The following is a 19,548-nucleotide window of genomic DNA, read 5'->3' as shown; positions in this document are numbered from 1 at the left end:
CTCGGATCCGGAGGGCGTCAACAACAGGGCCCGTGAATATTACGGGGCTCTGTTCTCTCCGGAGCCGTCCAGCGAGGAAGCGGTGGGCGCCGGAGGGACTGCAGTGCATCATTACCCTGGCAACCAAATTTTAATTTGATTTGATATGTTTTAAAGTTAAATTTGTTTTATTGCCGGGTTTTAGTGCCCCCCACCTTTTAGCCAGGGGGCACTTGTAAAATTTATAGTTTTAGTGCCCCAAAAAAAAACACAAAAAAAAAGCACAAAAAACCCCCCAAAAAACTAAAAACAAAAAAGGGCATTGAAAAGTGTTTGGAGTGTCCCCCAGATCAGGGGGCACTTGATTTAACTGTTTATTTTGTTTACAACAGAAAGAGTTGTAGAGCTGTTGCATTGTGAGTGGCTTAGCCAGTCACGTGATGCTCACAAGACTCAATAAAACTCCAGCCAGTTGGGTTTGGGGGATCCACGATGGGGCAGGTGGTTGTGAGCCTGGTGGATTAACTGGTAATGTGTAGTTTGATTGTTAAACCTTTGCTAATAAACCAACTATTTCTAAATAGCAAAGTGTTGCTATGAACTCTTAAGCAAAGAACCCAGGAAGCAATTAGATTACACCACCATAAGAGAAGATGATTGGATTAGGTGAGCGGGCAAATGCAGTGCAATGTGGATAAATGTGAGGGTATCCACTTTGGTGGCAAATACAGGAAGGCAGAATATTATCTGAGTGGTGACAGATTAGGAAAAGGGGAGGTGCAACGAGACCTGGGTGTCATGGTCATTGAAAGTTGACATGCAGGTACAGCAGGTGGTGAAGGCAGCAAATGGCATCTTGGCCTTCATAGCTAGAGGATTTGAGTATAGGAGCAGGGAGGTCTTACTGCAGTTGTACAGGGCCTTGGTGAGGCCACACCTGGAATATTGTGTTCAGTTTTGATCTCCTAATTGAGGGAATGCAGCGAAGGTTCACCAGACTGATTGCCGGGATGGCAGGACTGACATATGAGGAGAGACTGGGTCAACTGGGCTTGTATTCACTGGAGTTTAGAAGAATGAGAGGGGATCTCATGGAAACATACAAAATTCTGACGGGATTGGACAGGTTAGAGGCAGTGAGAATGTTCCCAATGCTGGGAAGTCCAGAACCAGGGGTCACAGTCTAAGGATAAGGGGTAAGCCATTTAGGACTGAGATGAGGAGAAACTTCTTCACTCAGAGAGTTGTTAACCTGTGGAATTCTCTACCACAGAAAGTTGTTGAGGCCAGTTCATTAGATATATTCAAAAGTGAGTTAGATATGGCCCTTACGGCTAAAGGGATCAAGGGGTATGGAGAGAAAGCAGGAATGGGGTACTAAAGTTTCATGATCAGCCATGATCTTATTGAATGGTCGTGCAGGCTCGAAGGGCCGAATGGCATACTCCTGCACCTATTTTCTATGTTACTATGTAAGATGGGGACATCCTGAGTTGGGCAAGTGGTTAAGACAATGGGACAACATGCCAAGGAGACAAGTGTTTGAATCCCAGCTTCACCCAGAGGACAATGCTCATTCTGGCATTGTATGAAGCAGTTGGGCGCCTCGGGGGCATATATTTTTTAAATCTGTGACCATGTTCTTTTTTTTAGACTTCTTTGCAAAACTTTCCACAGTGTAAATGGCGGAGGTTTTCACCAACAAAAGGTGGGACCTCGGAATAGTGAGTATGAACAGGGTGAAGCTCGCAGAAATTGGGATTCATGTTCGTTTAGTGTAACTGGACCATTGTGAGGGGCTGAAATTGCCCCTCCCGATAAGGCCACGGGGCGGCGCGGAATGGCCGCCAACTCGCTGGCGGAGGGGCCGCCATTTTGAAAAGCCGTTCATGAGTTTTAGGAACGGTGCCCGGCTCCGGTGCACCCATTTTCCCGCCACGGTGTGCCCGCACCGACCCCTTACCGACCGGCGGGGACCCCCTCGAGAAATTGCCCCTCGGGAAAAGGCCCCTTTCCCCGGTATTGCCCCGCGAGAGCGGCACTTGTCGATCGGTGCCCCCCGGCAGCTTTTTGTGTCGGTGCACTCTCTGTGGCACGGCGGTTCGGCCCCCCTTAAACGGGAGGGCACACTGCCGCGGCCACCTTGTCATTTCTTTTTTTGTTGACCGACTGCTATGCCGGGTCGACAATTATGCCCCCGGGTTCGGCCGGGCCGCCAACAGGCAGCCTGGCAACCGCCCCCCCCCCCCGCACCCCCTCTTGGGTGCCAGGCCGCTGGCCCGACCGAAACCCTCCCTGGTGGTCCAGTGGGCCGAAGTTAAACGTATGCAGGGCTCACAGCGGCCCTCCCCTTTAACTGAAGGTGTGAGACGTTTTGACACATCAGCACGATGAGTGAGGCAGACTTACTGCCACGGCACTTCAACCTCGAGCCCAAAAAAACGTCAAAGTGCCGAATATCGACGAGAAAAACTTATAAAAATGAAGGGTACGCCACAATTCAGTCAATTTCTACCCCTTCATCTCTTGCCATTGTCTGCTACAAAGGAAAACGGGGTCCATCTATCAGGCTGGCAATTTAATCGGGAGAGACTGGACAGTGTTAATATGTCCTGTGCTGTACAAGGAGAAGGTTCGAATTACTTAAAACAGAGTAGTTAAAGATGAGTAAAATACTGATGGCAGCATACTTTGAGTTTAGGATCGGTTAACCTGACCTTAATGCAGTATTGCTGTGTATATATCATCGCACACTCAACTCGGATTAACTTGATCCAAACTGAATGTGATTCTTCGTAGAAAACATTTAAATGTTTCACTCCATCTTTCTGTTAACAGCCTTCTCCTTATATAGTGCAGTATCACAAACTGGTCATGCAACCCTATTACTCCTTTGAACATTAGAACATAAGAAATAGGAGCAGGAGTAGGTCACATGGCCCCTCGAGCCTGCTCCGCAATTCAATGAGCACATAAATCTAGGCTGACACTCCCAGTCCAGTGCTGAGGGAGCACCGCACTGTGGGAGGGGCAGTACTGAGGGAGCACCGCACTGTGGGAGGGGCAGTACTGAGGGAGCACCGCACTATGGGAGGGGCAGTACTGAGGGAGCACCGCACTGTGGGAGGGGCAGTACTGAGGGAGGGCCGCACTGTCGGAGGGGCAGTACTGAGAGAGCGCTGCTCTGTCAAGAGCAGTACTGAGGGAGCAACGCACTGTCGGAGGGGCAGTACTGAGGGAGGGCCGCACTGTCGGAGGGGCAGCACTGAGGGAGCGCCGCACTGTGGGAGGGGCAGTACTGAGGGAGCACAGCACTGTCAGAGGGGCAGTACTGAGGGAGTGCTGCACTGTCGGAGGGGCAATACTGAGGGAGCGCTGCACTGTCGGAGGGGCAGTACTGAGGGAGCACAGCACTGTCGGAGGGGCAGTACTGGGGGAGCGCCGCACTGTGGGAGGGGCAGTACTGAGGGAGCACAGCACTGTCGGAGGTGTCGTCTTTCGGTTGAGACATTAATCCGAGGCCCCGTCTGCTCTCTCAGGTGGATGTAAAAGATCCCATGACACTATTTCGAAGAAGAGCAGGGGAGTTATCCTCGATGTCCTGGTCAATATTTATCCCTCAATCAACACCACTGCAACAGATTACCTGGTCATTATCACAGTGCTGTTTGTGGGAGCTACTGCATTTCCTATATTACAACAGTGACTACACTCCAAACGTACTTCATTGGCTGTAAAGCGCTTTGAGACGTCCAGTGGTCGCGAAAGGCGCTATATAAATGCAAGTCTTTCTTTTTTTTTCTCAACTTCACTTTCCCACCCGATCCCCATATCCCTCGATTCTCCTCGAGTCCAATAATCTGTCGATCTCAGCCTTGAATATACTCAACGACTGAGCCTCCACAGCCCTCTGGGGCAGAGAATTCCAAAGATTCACCACCCTCTGAGTGAAGAAATTCCTCCTCATCTCAGTCCTAAATGGCCGACCCCTTATCCTGAGACTGTGACCCCTGGTTCTAGACTCTCCAGCCCGGGGGAAACATCCTCCCTGCATCTACCCTGTCAATCCCCCTCAGAATCTGGTATGTTTCAATGAGATCACCTCTCATTCTTCTAAACTTTTAACCAGGTTGCATGAATTTGTATACCCCTCTGCTCTCCTTCCCCTACCCCCAATAAAATCTGTGTTCTAACGCATCACATAATTTCAGGCATTATATTCATTTACATAAGAACATCAGAAATAGGAGCAGGAGTCGGCCATTTGGCCCCTCGAGCCTGCTCCACATTTAATAACATCATGGCTGATCTGATCATGGACTCAGCTCCACTTCCCCGCCTGCTCCCTGTTACCCTTCACTCCCTTATCGCTCAAAAATCTGTCTACCTGCACCTAAAATATATTCAATGACCCAGCCTCCACAGCTCTCTGGGCAGAGAATTCCACAGATTTACAACCCTCTGAGAGAAGAAATTCCTCCGCATCACAGTTTTAAATGGGTGGCCCCTTATTCTAAGACTATGTCCCCCAGTTTTAGTTTCCTCTATGAGTGGAAACATCCTCTCTGCATCCACCTTGTCGAGCCCCCTCATTATCGTATATGTTTCAATAAGATCATCTCTCATTCTTCTGAACTTCAATGAGTAGAGGCCCAACCTACTCAACCAATCTTCATAAGTTGTTATGTCTTTAATACTCTTATGAATGACTCCACGAGGTCTAGTATTGTACTTGAGCTGTTGTGACCTTAGTCCCATTTATTGTAACTCCAGAGTGAGATACAAGCATGGTGGGCAGCCTTTTAAACTGGGTCCTGCACACCTATGCAGGTGACCCTCAGGTCTCCCACCGCAGTGCCCTCTGGTGGGAGTTAGTATATATGGTCTACATACATGACAGAGACCACTCCCATAACATACAGCTGGTCTGCGACCACACGCAGCGCATCCTCACAGTGAATGCCCGCTATCCAGGAAGCACACTTGATGCTTTCATCTCATGAATGTTTCAGTGACAAAGACAAGACCAGAGTTGACAAAGGATACAGCCTGGCCACCTGGCTCATGACCCCCCCTCCAGAACCCTGCCACAGAAGTCGAGCAGCGATATAATGAGACCCATACAGCCACCTGGAACATCATCGAACAGACAATTGGTGTGCTGAAGCAGCGCTTCCGATGTCTGGACAGCTCTGGAGGCAGCCTTCAATACTTCCCTCAACAGGTCTCCGAATTCATTGTCGTTTGCTGCATGCTGCACAACTTGGCCATCATGAGGGGCCAGGCATTGCCAGTGGAGATTGCAGGACCACCTCAGGAGGAGGACGAGGAGCCTGGCGAGGAAGCCACTGCAGTTTGACCACAACCACAGGGGAGGCTGCGTGGAGATGTGGCCGCAGCAAGAGCCTTACGTCGCCTGCTCCTCACTGACCTTGCTTGAATGGGGCTACACCCTTTGTTGTTGTACGGGTTTAGACAGATTAGATGCAGGAAGAATGTTCCCGATGTTGGGGAAGTCCAGAACCAGGGGTCACAGTCTAAGGATAAGGGGTAAGCCATTTAGGACCGAGATGAGGAGAAACTTCTTCAGTCAGAGAGTGGTGAACCTGTGGAATTCTCTACCACAGAAAGTTGTTGAGGCCAATTCACTAAATATATTCAAAAAGGAGTTAGATGAAGTCCTTACTACTCGGGGGATCAAGGGGTATGGCAATAAAGCAGGAAAGGGGTACTGAAGTTGCATGTTCAGCCATGAACTCATTGAATGGTGGTGCAGGCTCGAAGGGCCGAATGGCCTACTCCTGCACCTATTTTCTATGTTTCTATGTTTCAATGTCTCTGAACCGACACTGAGGAGCCCTGTGATTACCTCCGCAACGTCAGCATGATGCTACTCGACTTACGTTTGCACCCCTCGGCGGACTCTGAGTTAAAGACTCGGGAGCCTGTACGCTCTGCCCTGGGCAGATTCACGTTCAACAGTTCTGCCTGTGAAAGGCGCCATTCTATTGACAGTACTTGCCAGGTTTGAGTCCTGAGAGTGAGTCATCACTTGCTTGGAGCTGCAGCTCGAGGTCAAGAACGCCTGGCTGATGCTGATGGCCTTCTGCAGAGTGACGGTGGTTTCAGCAGACAGTTGCCTGTGAAGAAGGGCCTCATGACCGATGCCAATTATGAAGACGTCCCGCAAGGCATCGGCGAGGGATGCGTCGAATTCACACGGTCCTGCCAGCCTCCTGAGGTCGGCAGCGTACTTCGCGATTTCCTGGCCCTCGGGGCAGGGGTGTATATAAAATCGATGCCTGGCCGTGAGAATGCTCTCCTTCGGTTTGAGTTGGTCCCGAATTAGCACTTTCAGCTCCTCGTATGACTTGGTCGTTGATTTTTCTGGTGCAAGCAAGTCCCTGACGAGGCCGTAGACCGCGGGCCCACAACTGGTCAACAGGATAGCTCTGCGCTTATCTGCCAGCGTGGCCGGATCAGCGCCTACCAGGTCATTTGCCATGAAATATTGGTCGAGCCGTTCCATAAAGGCTTCCCAATCTTCACCCTCGGAGAACTTTTCTAATGCACCAACGTTATTCATTTTTGCGTGAAAGTTCGTAACCTTGTCGCCAGTTGTTATGTCTTTAATACTCTTATGAATGACTCCACGAGGTCTAGTGTTGTACTTGAGCTGTTGTGACCTTAGTCCCATTTATTGTAACTCCAGAGTGAGGCACAAGCACGGTGGGCAGCCTTTTATACTGGGCCCTGCACACCTATGCAGGTGACCCTCAGGTCTCCCACCGCAGTGCCCTCTGGTGGCACACCTTATGTGGTTATACAGTTAGTATACATGGTCTACATACATGACATAAGTCAACCCCCTCATCTCTGGAATTAACCTAGTGAACCTTCCCTGAGCTGCCTCCAATGCAAGTATATCCTTCCTTGTTATTATTATTCGTGAGGGCGTCATGACAACGAGTTTGGTGAGCGAGCTGGACAGATGGGGGGAGGGAGGATGAGGAGGAGTGAGGGACGGGTGGCGAGGAAGAGGGGTGACGGGGAGGGTTGGAGGGGGTAAAGTGTTTGCGACAGTCTGTACAATAATTTGTTGAACTTTGTTGTGGATTGTTACGCAAGAGGGGAAACTCATTTAAATTATTTTTGCAACGCCGTTGTCTGCTAACCAGTGAGTGAGCCATAGTACTGGCTGGTGGGTACAGGACGTGCTGCAGATGGTACAGATCGCGTGTGTAATCCATTGGAAGGTGATGTACCTGTCAAGTCTCAGTTATTTGGAGTATGTTTGAGTTTGTCTGTGTGTATTCCTGGGAGTCCCTGGCCAAAGACCGCCCCAAGTGGAGGAAGTGCATCCGGGAGGGCGCTGAGCACCTCGAGTCTCGTCGCCGAGAGCATGCAGAAACCAAACGCAGGCAGCGGAAGGAGCGTGCGGCAAACCAGACTCCCCACCCACCCTTTCCTCCAACCACTGTCTGTCCCACCTGTGACAGAGACTGTAATTCCCTGTAATTGGACTGTTCAGTCACCTGAGAACTCACTTTAAGAGTGGAAGCAAGTCTTCCTCGATCTCGAGGGACTGCCTATGATGATGATGATGATGATGATGATTGTGTATTGGCACATGTGGCCGAGCCTGGTCTCCAGACGTCTGGGATCCCCCTTGCCACTGGGACCAAGGCCTTGCTCCGTCAAGCCCATGTGGTGGCTGGTGTGCAATGGCCGCCCCACGTTAAAAGAATCCACACACAGGCATTTTCATCAGTCACCTGAGATCTCATTTTTAGTGTGGAAGCAAATCCCCGAGAGACTGCTTACGATGATCATCCTTCCTTAAATACGGAGACCGGAACTGCACGCAGTACTCCAGGTGTGGCCTCACCAATACCCTGTACAGTTGTAGCAGGACTTCTCTGCTTTTATACTCTATCCCCCTTGCAATAAAGGCCAACATCCCATTGGCCTTCCTGATCACTTGCTATACCTGCATCATTTCTCCTTTCCCTCACTGCCGAGCAAAGCTTAGGCCCCCGTGGTCACATGAGTAGATTTGAGGGGCTGGATTCTCCTCTTCGTGGCAGGGTAGTGGTAGAGCTGGGCGCCGGCCTGACCCTGCCGTAACCCCGGCCCCTTTTCCTGGGTCAGGGGTCATGCAGATTGCCCCCCTAGTGAGCTCGCCAGAGAAAGCTGGCCAGCAGAGCTGTCACGGGGCACTGAGGGAAGGAAGTTAACCGTGATCGATATGTTTTTTTTGTGATTTAACTTTATTTGGGGTGAGTAATGTATGGGTAATGTTTTTTGTGTTTTTTGTTCTGATTTTTATTTTTGCAGGGTGGCCTCTCTCAGGGCGCTCCAAAGCCGGCTTTTTAGCCCGGGATATTCAGTTGCTCACCCGGCCTAGCGCCCTAAGGGTGCAGAAACTGAATTTTGCTTTTCCCGTCGCTAACAAATTTCCGGCGCTAAGTTTAGCGCCCGCCTGACATTAGCGCCTTAGGAACCCTCCGACCGAATTTCTCGCCCATGATAGTTTAGTCGGTGAATGCTGTCAGGTCATCCGTTGGGAGCCGAGCTCTGCTTTCTCTCTCCAGCATCATAACGCGCTGCTCTCAGGCAGTGGGGAAAACATCACGATTAAACTCTGATTCCTGCTGCAGATGAAATTATAGAAATGAATTGTTGCTTGGAACCTGACCGCTGGAGGAATTTTCTGTTTATTAAAAGCCAATTGTTTACAGGCTAGAATTTCCAATTAAAACCCAGCATATTACTACTGCAGGCGGATAACGTTTCATGCATGGCCATTATTGGCGCATGGAAAGTGCATATTTGAAATGATTTCTCTCCTCTCCTGAAGGTGGTGACGTCCACCGTGATACGGTTCCACCAGGGCCAGTGACTGTTGGATACCTCAGCCAAGTGGACATTCTTCATGTGCATGCCTGGAGACTGAGAGTTACTAGACTTAGTTTTTAACCACAGAGGGCATTGCAGCCAAAACCCTGTCTCTGTCCTCGTCCAAAATCCACAAATGTGCACATTCCATTTGGATACCAGTCACTGTAGGGAGCCAACATTTCTTTTACCGTCGCTTCCTGACCCGAAACACCTTGCTTGCTGTCCTTACTGGTTTAACACAGACCTCCTGTATGGCTCAGAGTCATGGACCATGTACAGTAGACACCTCAAGTTGCTGGAGAAATACCACAAACGAAGTCTCTGCAAAATCCTACAAATCCCCTGGGAGGACAGACGTACCAACATTAGCGTCCTCATTCAGGCTAACATCACCAGCATCGAAGCACTGACCACACTCGACCAGCTCCGTTGGGCGGGCCACATTGTTCGCATGCCTGACACGAGACTCCCAAAGCAAGCAATCTACTCGGAACTCCTTCACGGCAAGCGAGCCAAAGGTGGGCAGAGGAAACGTTTCAAGGACACCCTCAAACCTCCCTGATAAAGTGCAACATCCCCACCGACACCTGGGAGTCCCTGGCCAAAGACCGCCCTAAGTGGAGGAAGTGCATCCGGGAGGGCGCTGAGCACCTCGAGTCTCATTGCCGAGAGCATGCAGAAATCAAGCGCAGACAGCGGAAGGAGCGTGCGGCAAACCAGTCCCACCCACCCCTTCCCTCAACCACTGTCTGCCCCACCTGTGACAGGGACTGTGGCTCTCGTATTGGACTGTTCAGTCACCTATGGAGTCACTTTAAGAGTGGAAGCAGGTCTTCCTCGATTCCGAGGGACTGCCTATGAGAGAGGGACCACAGACCAGGTACTGCTGGTTGGATCCCCTTGGCTGCGCACGGCACCGTACAGAACAATCACCAACCGCATCACCCGAGAGAAGCGGTAATTCTATTTCCTACACGTAGGTTTCGACAGTTTCTGAGCGAGCTGCGTAGGGCCGCCTCATAGAATCCTCAAAACTTACAGCACAGAAGTAGGCCATTCGGCCCATTGTGTCCGCGCTGGCCGACAAAGAGCTATCCAGCCTAATCCCACTTTCCAGGTCTTAGGCAGTAGCCAAAGAAAACCCCAACCTATCCAGTTTTTCCTCCTAGCCAAAATTCTCCAGTCCAGGCAACATCTTCGTAAATCTCCTCTGTACCCTCTCTAATGCGATCACATCTTTCCTGTAATGTGGTGACCGGAACTGCACGCAGTACTCCAGCTGTGGCCTAACTAGTGTTTTAACTACGTCCCAACACTGCCTTCAGTGTGCCAGTGCAGCCTTCGGTCACCTGAGAAAACGAGTGTTCGAAGATCTGAATCTCAAACCCGGCACCAAGCTCACGGCCTACATCATTATCGTAGGCAGTCCCTCGGAGTCGAGGAAGACTTGCTTCCACACTAAAAATGAGTTCTCAGGTGACTGAAGACTCCAATGAGGGGCCTTCAGTCTCTGTCACAGGTGGGACAGACAGTGGTTGAGGGAAAGGGTGGGTGGGGAGTCTGGTTTGCCGCACGCTCCTTCCGCTGCCTGCGCTTGATTTCTGCATGCTCTCGGCGACGAGACTCGAGGTGCTCAGCGCCCTCCCGGATGCTCTTCCTCCACTTAGGGTGGTCTTTGGCCAGGGACTCCCAGGTGTCGGTGGGGATGTTGCATTTTATCAGTGAGGCTTTGAGGGACTGCCTCTGATGATGATAGTCCTCCCCAAGTGCATTACAACAAGTAAATTTGAAGCAGAGTCTTGGAGTCAGAGCCGGAATGTTCTGTCAGAAGCAGGACTACAGAATTCAGTCACAAATAATGGCTGTTGCTTCTCCAAAAAAACACTCAAAGAAGAAAAGGAACTGGTCATTTGCAGGGACTGAATTAACACAGAGCTTCCTCTAATGTATGCATGTTTCAAATGACACACATACCTTTTGGAGGAACGTCACATTGGGGAATGTAAATTAGACAGCAGGTCAGGTTACAGTAGCCAAGGACTCCGATACCCTGCTTAGAATTTCAAATAGATGCCAGATTCACTTGCTAATTTTTCTGAGCCATTATCCTTGTGGAATACTAAAGAATCCAAATCTGACAAATCAGCCTTGACTTCAAGTGGCCCGAGACTATGCTCAGATCCCGACCTGTGATTCGGTCACTGAAGAGAGGCCAACCTCCAATAGGAGAGGTTTCATTAAAGAAAGACTTGCATTTATATAGCGCCTTTCACGACCACCGGACACCTCAAAGCGCTTTACAGCCAATGAAGTATTTTTGGAGTGTAGTCACTGTTGTAATGTGGGAAACGCAGCAGCCAATTTGTGCACAGCAAGCTCCCACAAACAGCAATGTGATAATGACCTGATCATCGATTAAATATTGGCCCAGGACACTGGGTAGAACTCCCATGCTCTTTTTCAAAATAGTGCCATGGAACCTTTTACATCCAATTCAGTTTTTAAAAAGACGTGTTAGGAAAAATAGGCAAGGAAAGTCAAGCGATGGAAACAAAATAGGCAGAGCTGGAGAGTGGAGACCTATCCCATGGTCCATACAACCCCATTTTGGGATATCACAAGGAGTAGTGCCTTTCATGACCAGCGGGTGTCCCAACACGCTTCGAAATTGTGCCATGGGATCTTTCACGTCTACTTGAGAGAGCAGACGGGGCCTCGGTTTAACATCTCATCCGAATGATGGTCCCTCCGACAGTGCAGCACTCCCTCAGCACTGCACTGGAGTCAGCCTAGATTTTTGTGCTCAAGTTCCTGGAATGGGACTTGAACCCACAACCTTCTGACTCAGAGGGTAGAGTGATACTCAATGAGCCACAGCTGGCACAAGAGACATAAATAGAGGCAGTAGCATCTCGCAGTGGGTGAGGTATGGAGAGGGACAATTGGATAGATGTGCCATGACTGGCTTAAAATCATCATCATCATAGGCAGTCCCTCGGAATCGAGGAAGACTTGCTTCCACTCTAAAAGTGAGTTCTCAGATGGCTGAATAGTCCAATACAGGAATTACAGTCTCTGTCACAGGTGGGACAGACAGTGGTTGAAGGAAAGGGTGGGTGGGGAGTCTGGTTTGCCGCACGCTCCTTCCGCTGCCTGTGCTTGGTTTCTGCACGCTCTCGGCGATGAGACTCGAGGTGCTCAGCGCCCTCCCGGATGCACTTTCTCTACTTAGGGCGGTCTTTGGCCAGGGACTCCCGGGTGTCGGTGGGGATGTTGCACTTTATCAGGGAGGCTTTCAGGATGTCCTTGAAACGTTTCCTCTGCCCACCTGGGACTCGCTTGCCGTGTCGGAGTTCCGAGTAGAGCGCTTGCTTTGGGAGTCTCGTGTCGGGCATGCGGACAATGTGGCCTGCCCAGCGGAGCTGATCGAGTGTGGTCAGTGCTTCGATGCTGGGGATGTTGGTCTGATCGAGAACACTGGCGTTGGTGCGTCTGTCCTCCCAGGGGATTCCATCAGCCAACCAGTGAAGGCATTTGTGGAGATTTGGGATCACCCCTTCGGTACCAGAAGGTGCAGGACCTGGCAAAACCCTGAAACATAAGGGCAAATTGTGAGGGTCCATGGCGTACACCAAAGGTCAATACACAAACATATTGAAAACGAAGAACAAACCGATATCATATTGCGACAATTAGCCTCAGCTCAAACTTTGCAATTTTTAGTTCAGGGACTGGATAGGATTTGTCCATCAAGACTGAAGGACCAGTTGAAAAGGTTCATGCATGTTTTGAATCCAAGTCAATATATTATTGTTGAAAATCTTGTAAGCGCCGTACTGCACAGACATTTAAAGTGGATCTGAGTTTACTAATACACATTATAGCGCGTGTGTGGTTTTCTCTTCACGTGAATCATATGTGGAGAAACAGGCTAACCTAACAAAACGCCTCAGGTCACTGATCACCAGTTAAAGCTAATCAGCTCCCTGTACCACATATTGAGCAGAGTAAACTGGTCACTGTCAAGCAAGTACAGAAGGAGGTCATTTTGGCCGATACTTTCTGTGCTGGCCGAGAAGGAGCCACCCAGCCTAATCCCACTTTCCAGCTCTCGGTCCGTAGCCCTGTAGGTTACGGCACTTCAAGTGCACATCCAAGTAAATGTGGTGAGGGTTTCTGCCTCTACCACCCTTTCAGGCAGTGAGTTCCAGACCCCCACCACCCTCTGGGTGAAAACATTTCGCCTCAACTCCCCTCTGAACCTTCTACCAATTACTTTAAATCTATGCCCCCTGGTTGTTGACGCCTCTGCCAAGGGAAACAGGTCCTTCCCATTCACTCCCTCTAGTAAGTGAAGCGCAGGGGGGAAATGTGGGACATTTGTGACTCCCATGAACGCTTCCCGGGGGGCTAACGCAACGCAAACGACGTTTTCGCCGAGGCGTGGCATCATGACTGACTCCCCGAAAATTCCCCGAAAATTGCCCAAGCATTTAGCGGCAGTGGTAACCTGTAGCGCCCTGGCCCGCTTCAGCGGCGAGGATGATGTCATCACTGTGCGCAGCAACCTGTTTCTGCCTCGCAGCGAAAATTCATTAGAACCTCGTTAGAACACAAGAAAATGAGAAATAGGAGCAGGAGTAGGCCATTCGGCCCCTCGAGCCTGCTCCACCATTCAATAAGATCATGGCTGATCTGATCATGGACTCAGCTCCACTTCCCTGCTCACTCCCCATAACCCTTTATTCCCTTATCGCTCAAAAATCTGTCTATCTCCGCCTTAAATATATTCAATGACCCAGCCTCCACAGCTCTCTGGGGCAGAGAATTCCACAGATTTACAACCCTCTGAGAGAAGAAATTCCTCTCATCTCAGTTTTAAATGGGCGGCCCCTTATTCTGAGACTATGTCCCCTAGTTTTAGTTTCCCCTATGAGTGGAAATATTCTTTCTGCATCCACCTTGTCGAGCCCCCTCATTATCGTATATGTTTCGATAAGATCACTTTCATTCTTCTGAACTCCAATGTGTATAGGCCCAACCTACTCAACGTATCTTCATAAGTCAACCCCCTCATCTCTGGAATCAACCGAGTGAACCTTCTCTGATCAGCCTCCAATGCAAGTATATCCTTCCTTAAATACGGAGACCAAAACTGTACGCAGTACTCCAGGTGTGGCCTCACCAATACCCTGTACAGTTGTAGCAGGACTTCTCTGTTTTTAAACTCTATCCCCCATGCAATAAAGGCCAACATTCCATTTGCTTCCTGATTACTTGCTGTACCTGCATACTAACTTTTTGTGTTTCATGCACAAGGACCCCCAGGTCCCTCTGTCCTGCAGCATTTTGTAGGCCACTCTTGGGGCGAAAATTAAAGGGGAGCAGTAAAAAGAAAAATGTCCGATTTACCGGTGGCGGACTTGTTGGTGGATCCCGGGGTCCTTGCTGCGATCCCGCAGTCCCGGCGTCCTGCTTGCTGCTATGGCGGCCTGCTCCCCGGTGGTCCGGCGACGGCCCCCTTTCCCACCCGCAGAGCCGGCAGCATGGCCCCTCCCCTTTAATGGAAAGGGAGGGGCCTGTCCACGCGGCAGTGTCCGCTACGAACTGCGCGTGCCTTTGCTCCCTGGTCTAGCTCCTTAACCAATGAATTATATGGATAGTGAGAGAAACCGAGCGAACGACAGGGAAGGGAGAGATAAATTAGATACAGAAAGAGCGGGTAAGTAAGAGAGGAAAAGAAAGAGAGTGGATTAGGAGACGGGAAGGAAAAAAATTATAAGTTCAAATTTTAAAACTCTCCAGGAACAATTTACTACCTGCGAGAGTGATACACCACAGTTTCATTTCATCTCTCTGGGCCTCCAAGGTTGAGAGTCAATTTAGGACCATAAATCTTCTCATTAGCAGGTATCATTATTGCAACATGAATTACCAGCCCTAAATTATTTCATATTTGCCGCACAAACCCAGTAATTTCTTGCCACTCAATGAATGTCACCGGGGCGGTTGATGGTGAACTCCCGTTTTTGCGGGGTTTATGGCTGATCAGCGGAAATTGTCCAGCAATTTGTGGCGATTCCCAACTTGCAACGTACCTCTTCCGTGCCTGAAATTGCTGGGGGTTTTATTTACGCACAGTATTGACGGGCGGTGGGAGCGCGCCTTTGTATTTCCAGCGGTTTCTGAGTGATTACCGCACGCCCGGGAATTCTGTGAGCTAACCTTCTGAGAGATAGGGATAGCCCCACAAAATAAAAACAGGGCTGCAGAAAATACTTTTTTTTAATTCATATACAGCAACACAAATAATAATCGGGTTAAATACAGAAACCTGACAACAGGCGGATTGAAAACCGATTGACTCTGGTGTTTACGCCGGTTCTCCGGGATCACATGGCTCTTCCGTCAAAGTTACGACAGACAAGCGGGAGAACCCTTCGCCCACCATGCTCTGCAGTGCCCAGGAATCCTGCTCGGCTTTTAGAATGTCAAGTGCTGGTGCTCCAAGGTAAATGGCAAATGAGCAAGAGGGGAGGTAAGAGGAATTATTTTTACTCAGATTATAATCTGGAAGGGCAGTGGAAGCAGATTCAATAGTAGCATTCAAAAGGGAATTGGATAAATACTTGTCGGGGAACATATTGAAAGGCGATGAGGAAAGAACGAGAGGAGTGGGACTTACCGAATAGCTTTTCAAAGAGCCGGCACAGGCACGATGGGCCGAATGGCCTCCTTCTGTGCTGAGAGACTCTATATGATTCTATGCGTAAAGCATCTAAAAGTCGTCTTTTTTTTCAAAATAATTATTCATGAACTTTCAGAGGAGTAAATCGCGAAGTGGTTTGAATGAGGTGAGCGCAATGGTGTGGTGATGAGCTGGCCATTGTCCTTGGAGGGAAACATAGCCTTTTGAAAACAGAAACTGAAAAAGCTGGAAATACTCAGCGTGTCAGGCAACATCTGTGGAAAAACAGAAGTCAGTCAGTTGGCAATTCAGATCTGCGGACTCTTGCACAGGTTTCAGCTTTTCACAGTGTTTTGCTATTTGTGTATATTTTTGAACCTGAGGGAGCAACAGCGAAGGTCTCTCAAGGTGAGGGCCTTGAGGGAGAACAGCGGCTTTGTGAACAGAATCAGTGATCTAGATAATGGAAATGACTTTGTAAAAGACAAGTGATAGATTGGAAAATTAAAATTGTAGCCTGGGGATTAGAGCAGTGGCGAGAGGAATGGTGGTCCGGGTAAAGAGGGAAAGCTTAAAGAATTAAAGCAGTGGCCTTGAGCAATTGGAGGCAAATTAGGGAGTTGAAATGGCAGCCTTGTGGATAAAGGAACGTCAAGCAACAATGATAACAGTCAGTATCTGAAATGGAAAGAGCTTTAGCGTGTGGTAAAAGGCTCACAGATATATAGACAGATAGGAACACAGACATTACTTACTGTTGGGCCTGGACGTGCAATATAATGGGGTGGATTTTCGGGTCGTTCGCGACCGGGTTTTCACCCTCCGCGGCGGTAAATGGGGCACTCAGCTGTTTATCGTCCGGGCGCGATCCTCGGGCCGGTTTATGCGGCGGAGCTTCGAAACACCGCCGGGAAAGCAACGGCTCGCAGTGCGACACCGGCAGAGGTCTCGTCAAACACCCGACCGGTACGCCGCAAAACGCGCCTCGTGGTGACCGCCAGGGAAAACACAACGGAGCAGCCCTGCCAACGGCGGTGACTTGGATAAAAAAGCTAAGTTAAAGTTTTTATTGTTTTATATTTTTTGCAGCGATTTGTTTGGTAAGGGTGTTGGCAATGTTTTATTTGAAAGTCTTTGTGAATTTTTTTTGTTTCTTTCCCCCTCCCGAGGCCTCTCTCGGCGCACGCCTGGCAAGGATCCCGTTTATGCGTCGTGAAGCTAGTGCAACGCTTCCCTTTGCGCCACGCCCCGGGGCAGGGCCCAAGTGACGAAAGTTGCTCCACAAAGTGCAAACGTTAATCAGGCAGTAAATAGAAACATAGTAAACATAGAAAATAGGTGCAGGAGTAGGCCATTCGGCCCTTCTAGCCTGCACCGCCATTTAATGAGTTCATGGCTGAACACGCAACTTCAGTACCCCATACAAACATATCTCCCGCCCCGCCTCCGTTTTCGCCGCGAAAACGGCCAAGCCAAAAATCCAGCCTGTCATGCTGTACTCAATGTTGGACGTCCTGGAGAAATGTGAGGTGGACATCTTGGGGAGTGGAGGGCAAACCGTCGAACTATTTTGTGTCTTGAAGCAGCAGGCTTTCCGATATCTAAACACGATGACTTTGAAGTGTGGTGAGGAGAAAGCACGGTTTGTCTTCTGATGTGTAAAGTACGGAAATAAGTGTAGGTAATAAAATGTATTGTTAGTGTTAGGCTAATAAAATACTGGTAGCTACAGAGAGCAGTTGATAAAGCGTTCTCTTCAAAGATGTTAGTAACTGTTACATCTTGTTTAAAGGAAGTAGTTCTGAAGTAAATAATTGCAAACCGTTTACATGAATTGCCTTTTTTCAAAGGGTTTGGGAATAGATTCATCTGACAGTCTTATCTATGACATTTTCCTTTGATGTCGTCAAAATATCATGCAAAAGATCATGCTTTTCAACAGTATCCCAGAGGGCTCGAAAGATACAGAAATTGGAAGGGTCACTCTCTATATACAACCTTGTTACCTCTAGACTTGACCTTTCCAAAGCACTCCTGGCTGGCCTTTCACGTTCTACCCTAACGTAAACTTGAGGTAATCCAAAACTTGGCTGCCCATTTATCCATCACCGCTGTGCTCGCTGACCTACATTGGCTCCCGGTGAAGCAATGCCTCGATTTCAAAATTCTCATCCTTGTTTACAAATCCCTCCATGGCCCTCGCCCCTCCCTATCTCTGTAATCTCCTCCGACCCCACAAGGAAATAAAATTGCAGGGCTACAGGGAAAGGGCGGTGGAGTGAGACTGGCTGAGGTGCTCTTGCAGAGAGCCGGCACGGGCTCGATGGGCCGAATGGCCTCATTCTGTGCTGTAACCGTTCTATGATTCTATAACGCCCCAAGATGTCTGCACCCCTCCAATTCTGCCCTCTTGAGCATCTCTGATGATAATCACTCAACCATTGGTTGCCTGAGTCCCAAGCTTTGGAACTCCCTCCCTAAACCTCTCCGCCTCTCTACCTCTCCTTCACCCTTTATGATGCTCCTTAAAACATACCTCTTTGAGCAAGCCTTTGGTCATCTGCCCTAACTTCTCCTTCTGTGGCTCGGTGTCAAATTTTTGACATAATATTCCTGAGACGCGCCTTCGAACATTTTACTAAGTTAAAGGAGCTATATAAATACAATTTGTTATTGTTGTTAAGGCCAGTCACTTTTACTGTGAATCAATAAAGCCTGTTCCACATACTCCACTGTGAAGTCCCGTGTTTACTCGAAACATGTTGTTGTGAATCGGAGGAGAAAGGAAGTTGACATTCGACGGTAACACCCCTGTGACAAATTTGGTATCTAATAGATCTTTATCAGATAGAAAACATCAAAGCACCTATTAAATCACGAACAACTCCACCAGTCACAACTGAAGAACAGTGAGTTCTTTCATGAGTATGAAAGACCCAAGATTTATTACCACCACAAGCACAACAGAGTCTTGTATATCTGAAGAAAATATGCCTGGAATGCTCAGTTAGGCAAGAGATGTGTTTTACTTTATTTTGTAATGTGATGTGTTTATTATTTATTTATTTGTACTGAGATGTGGGCATCGCTGCCAAGGCTGGCATTTATTGCCCATCCCTAATTGCCCCTTGAGAAGGTGGTGGTGAGCCGCCTTCTTGAACCGCTGCAGTCCGTGTGGTGAAGGTACTCCCACAGTGCTGTTAGGGAGGGAGTTCCAGGATTTTGACCCAGCGACGATGAAGGAACGGCCAATGTATTTCCAAGTCAGGATGGTGTGTGACTGGGAGGGGAACGTGGAGGTGGTGGTGTTCCCATGCGCCTGCTGCCCTTGTCCTTCTAGGTGGTAGAGGTCGCGGGTTTGGGAGGTGCTGCCGAAGAAGCCTTGGCGCGTTGCTGCAGTGCATCTTGTAGATGGTACACACTGCAGCCACGGTGCGCCGGTGGTGGAGGGAGTGAGTGTTGAAGGTGGTAGAGGTCACAGGTTTGGGAGGTGCTGCCGAAGAAGCCTTGGCGAGTTGCTGTGGTGCAACTTACAGTGGGTATTCGTTAACTGCTTTCGGCAACCATACACTGCCACCAGACTATTACACACGATAATTATAAGGAGGCTGCGGGAGATATAAAACTCCTTACAAAAAAATAGCCAGGCAATGTAGTGAGCTGGAGGCAGGATAATTCCAAGTTGAAGAGGAATTGTGAAAGGCACAGCCAACAGGAAAGGAATCTTCCTCAATTTGCCAAAGGAAAGGCTTGCATTTATATAGCGCCTTTCACGACTACCGGATGCCTCAAAGCACTTCACAGGCAATGAAGTACTTTCGGAGTGTAGTCACTGTTGTAATGTGGGAAACGCAGCAGCCAATTTGCGCACAGCAAGCTCCCACACACAGCAATATGATAATGACCCGATAATCTGTTTTAGTGATGTTGATTGAGGGATAAATATTGTCCCCAGGACTCTGGGGATAACTCCCCTGTTC

Source organism: Pristiophorus japonicus, chromosome 14 (genome assembly GCF_044704955.1).
Source record: "Pristiophorus japonicus isolate sPriJap1 chromosome 14, sPriJap1.hap1, whole genome shotgun sequence".
Classification (NCBI taxonomy): domain Eukaryota; kingdom Metazoa; phylum Chordata; class Chondrichthyes; family Pristiophoridae; genus Pristiophorus; species Pristiophorus japonicus.
This window is presented reverse-complemented; position numbering follows the sequence as displayed.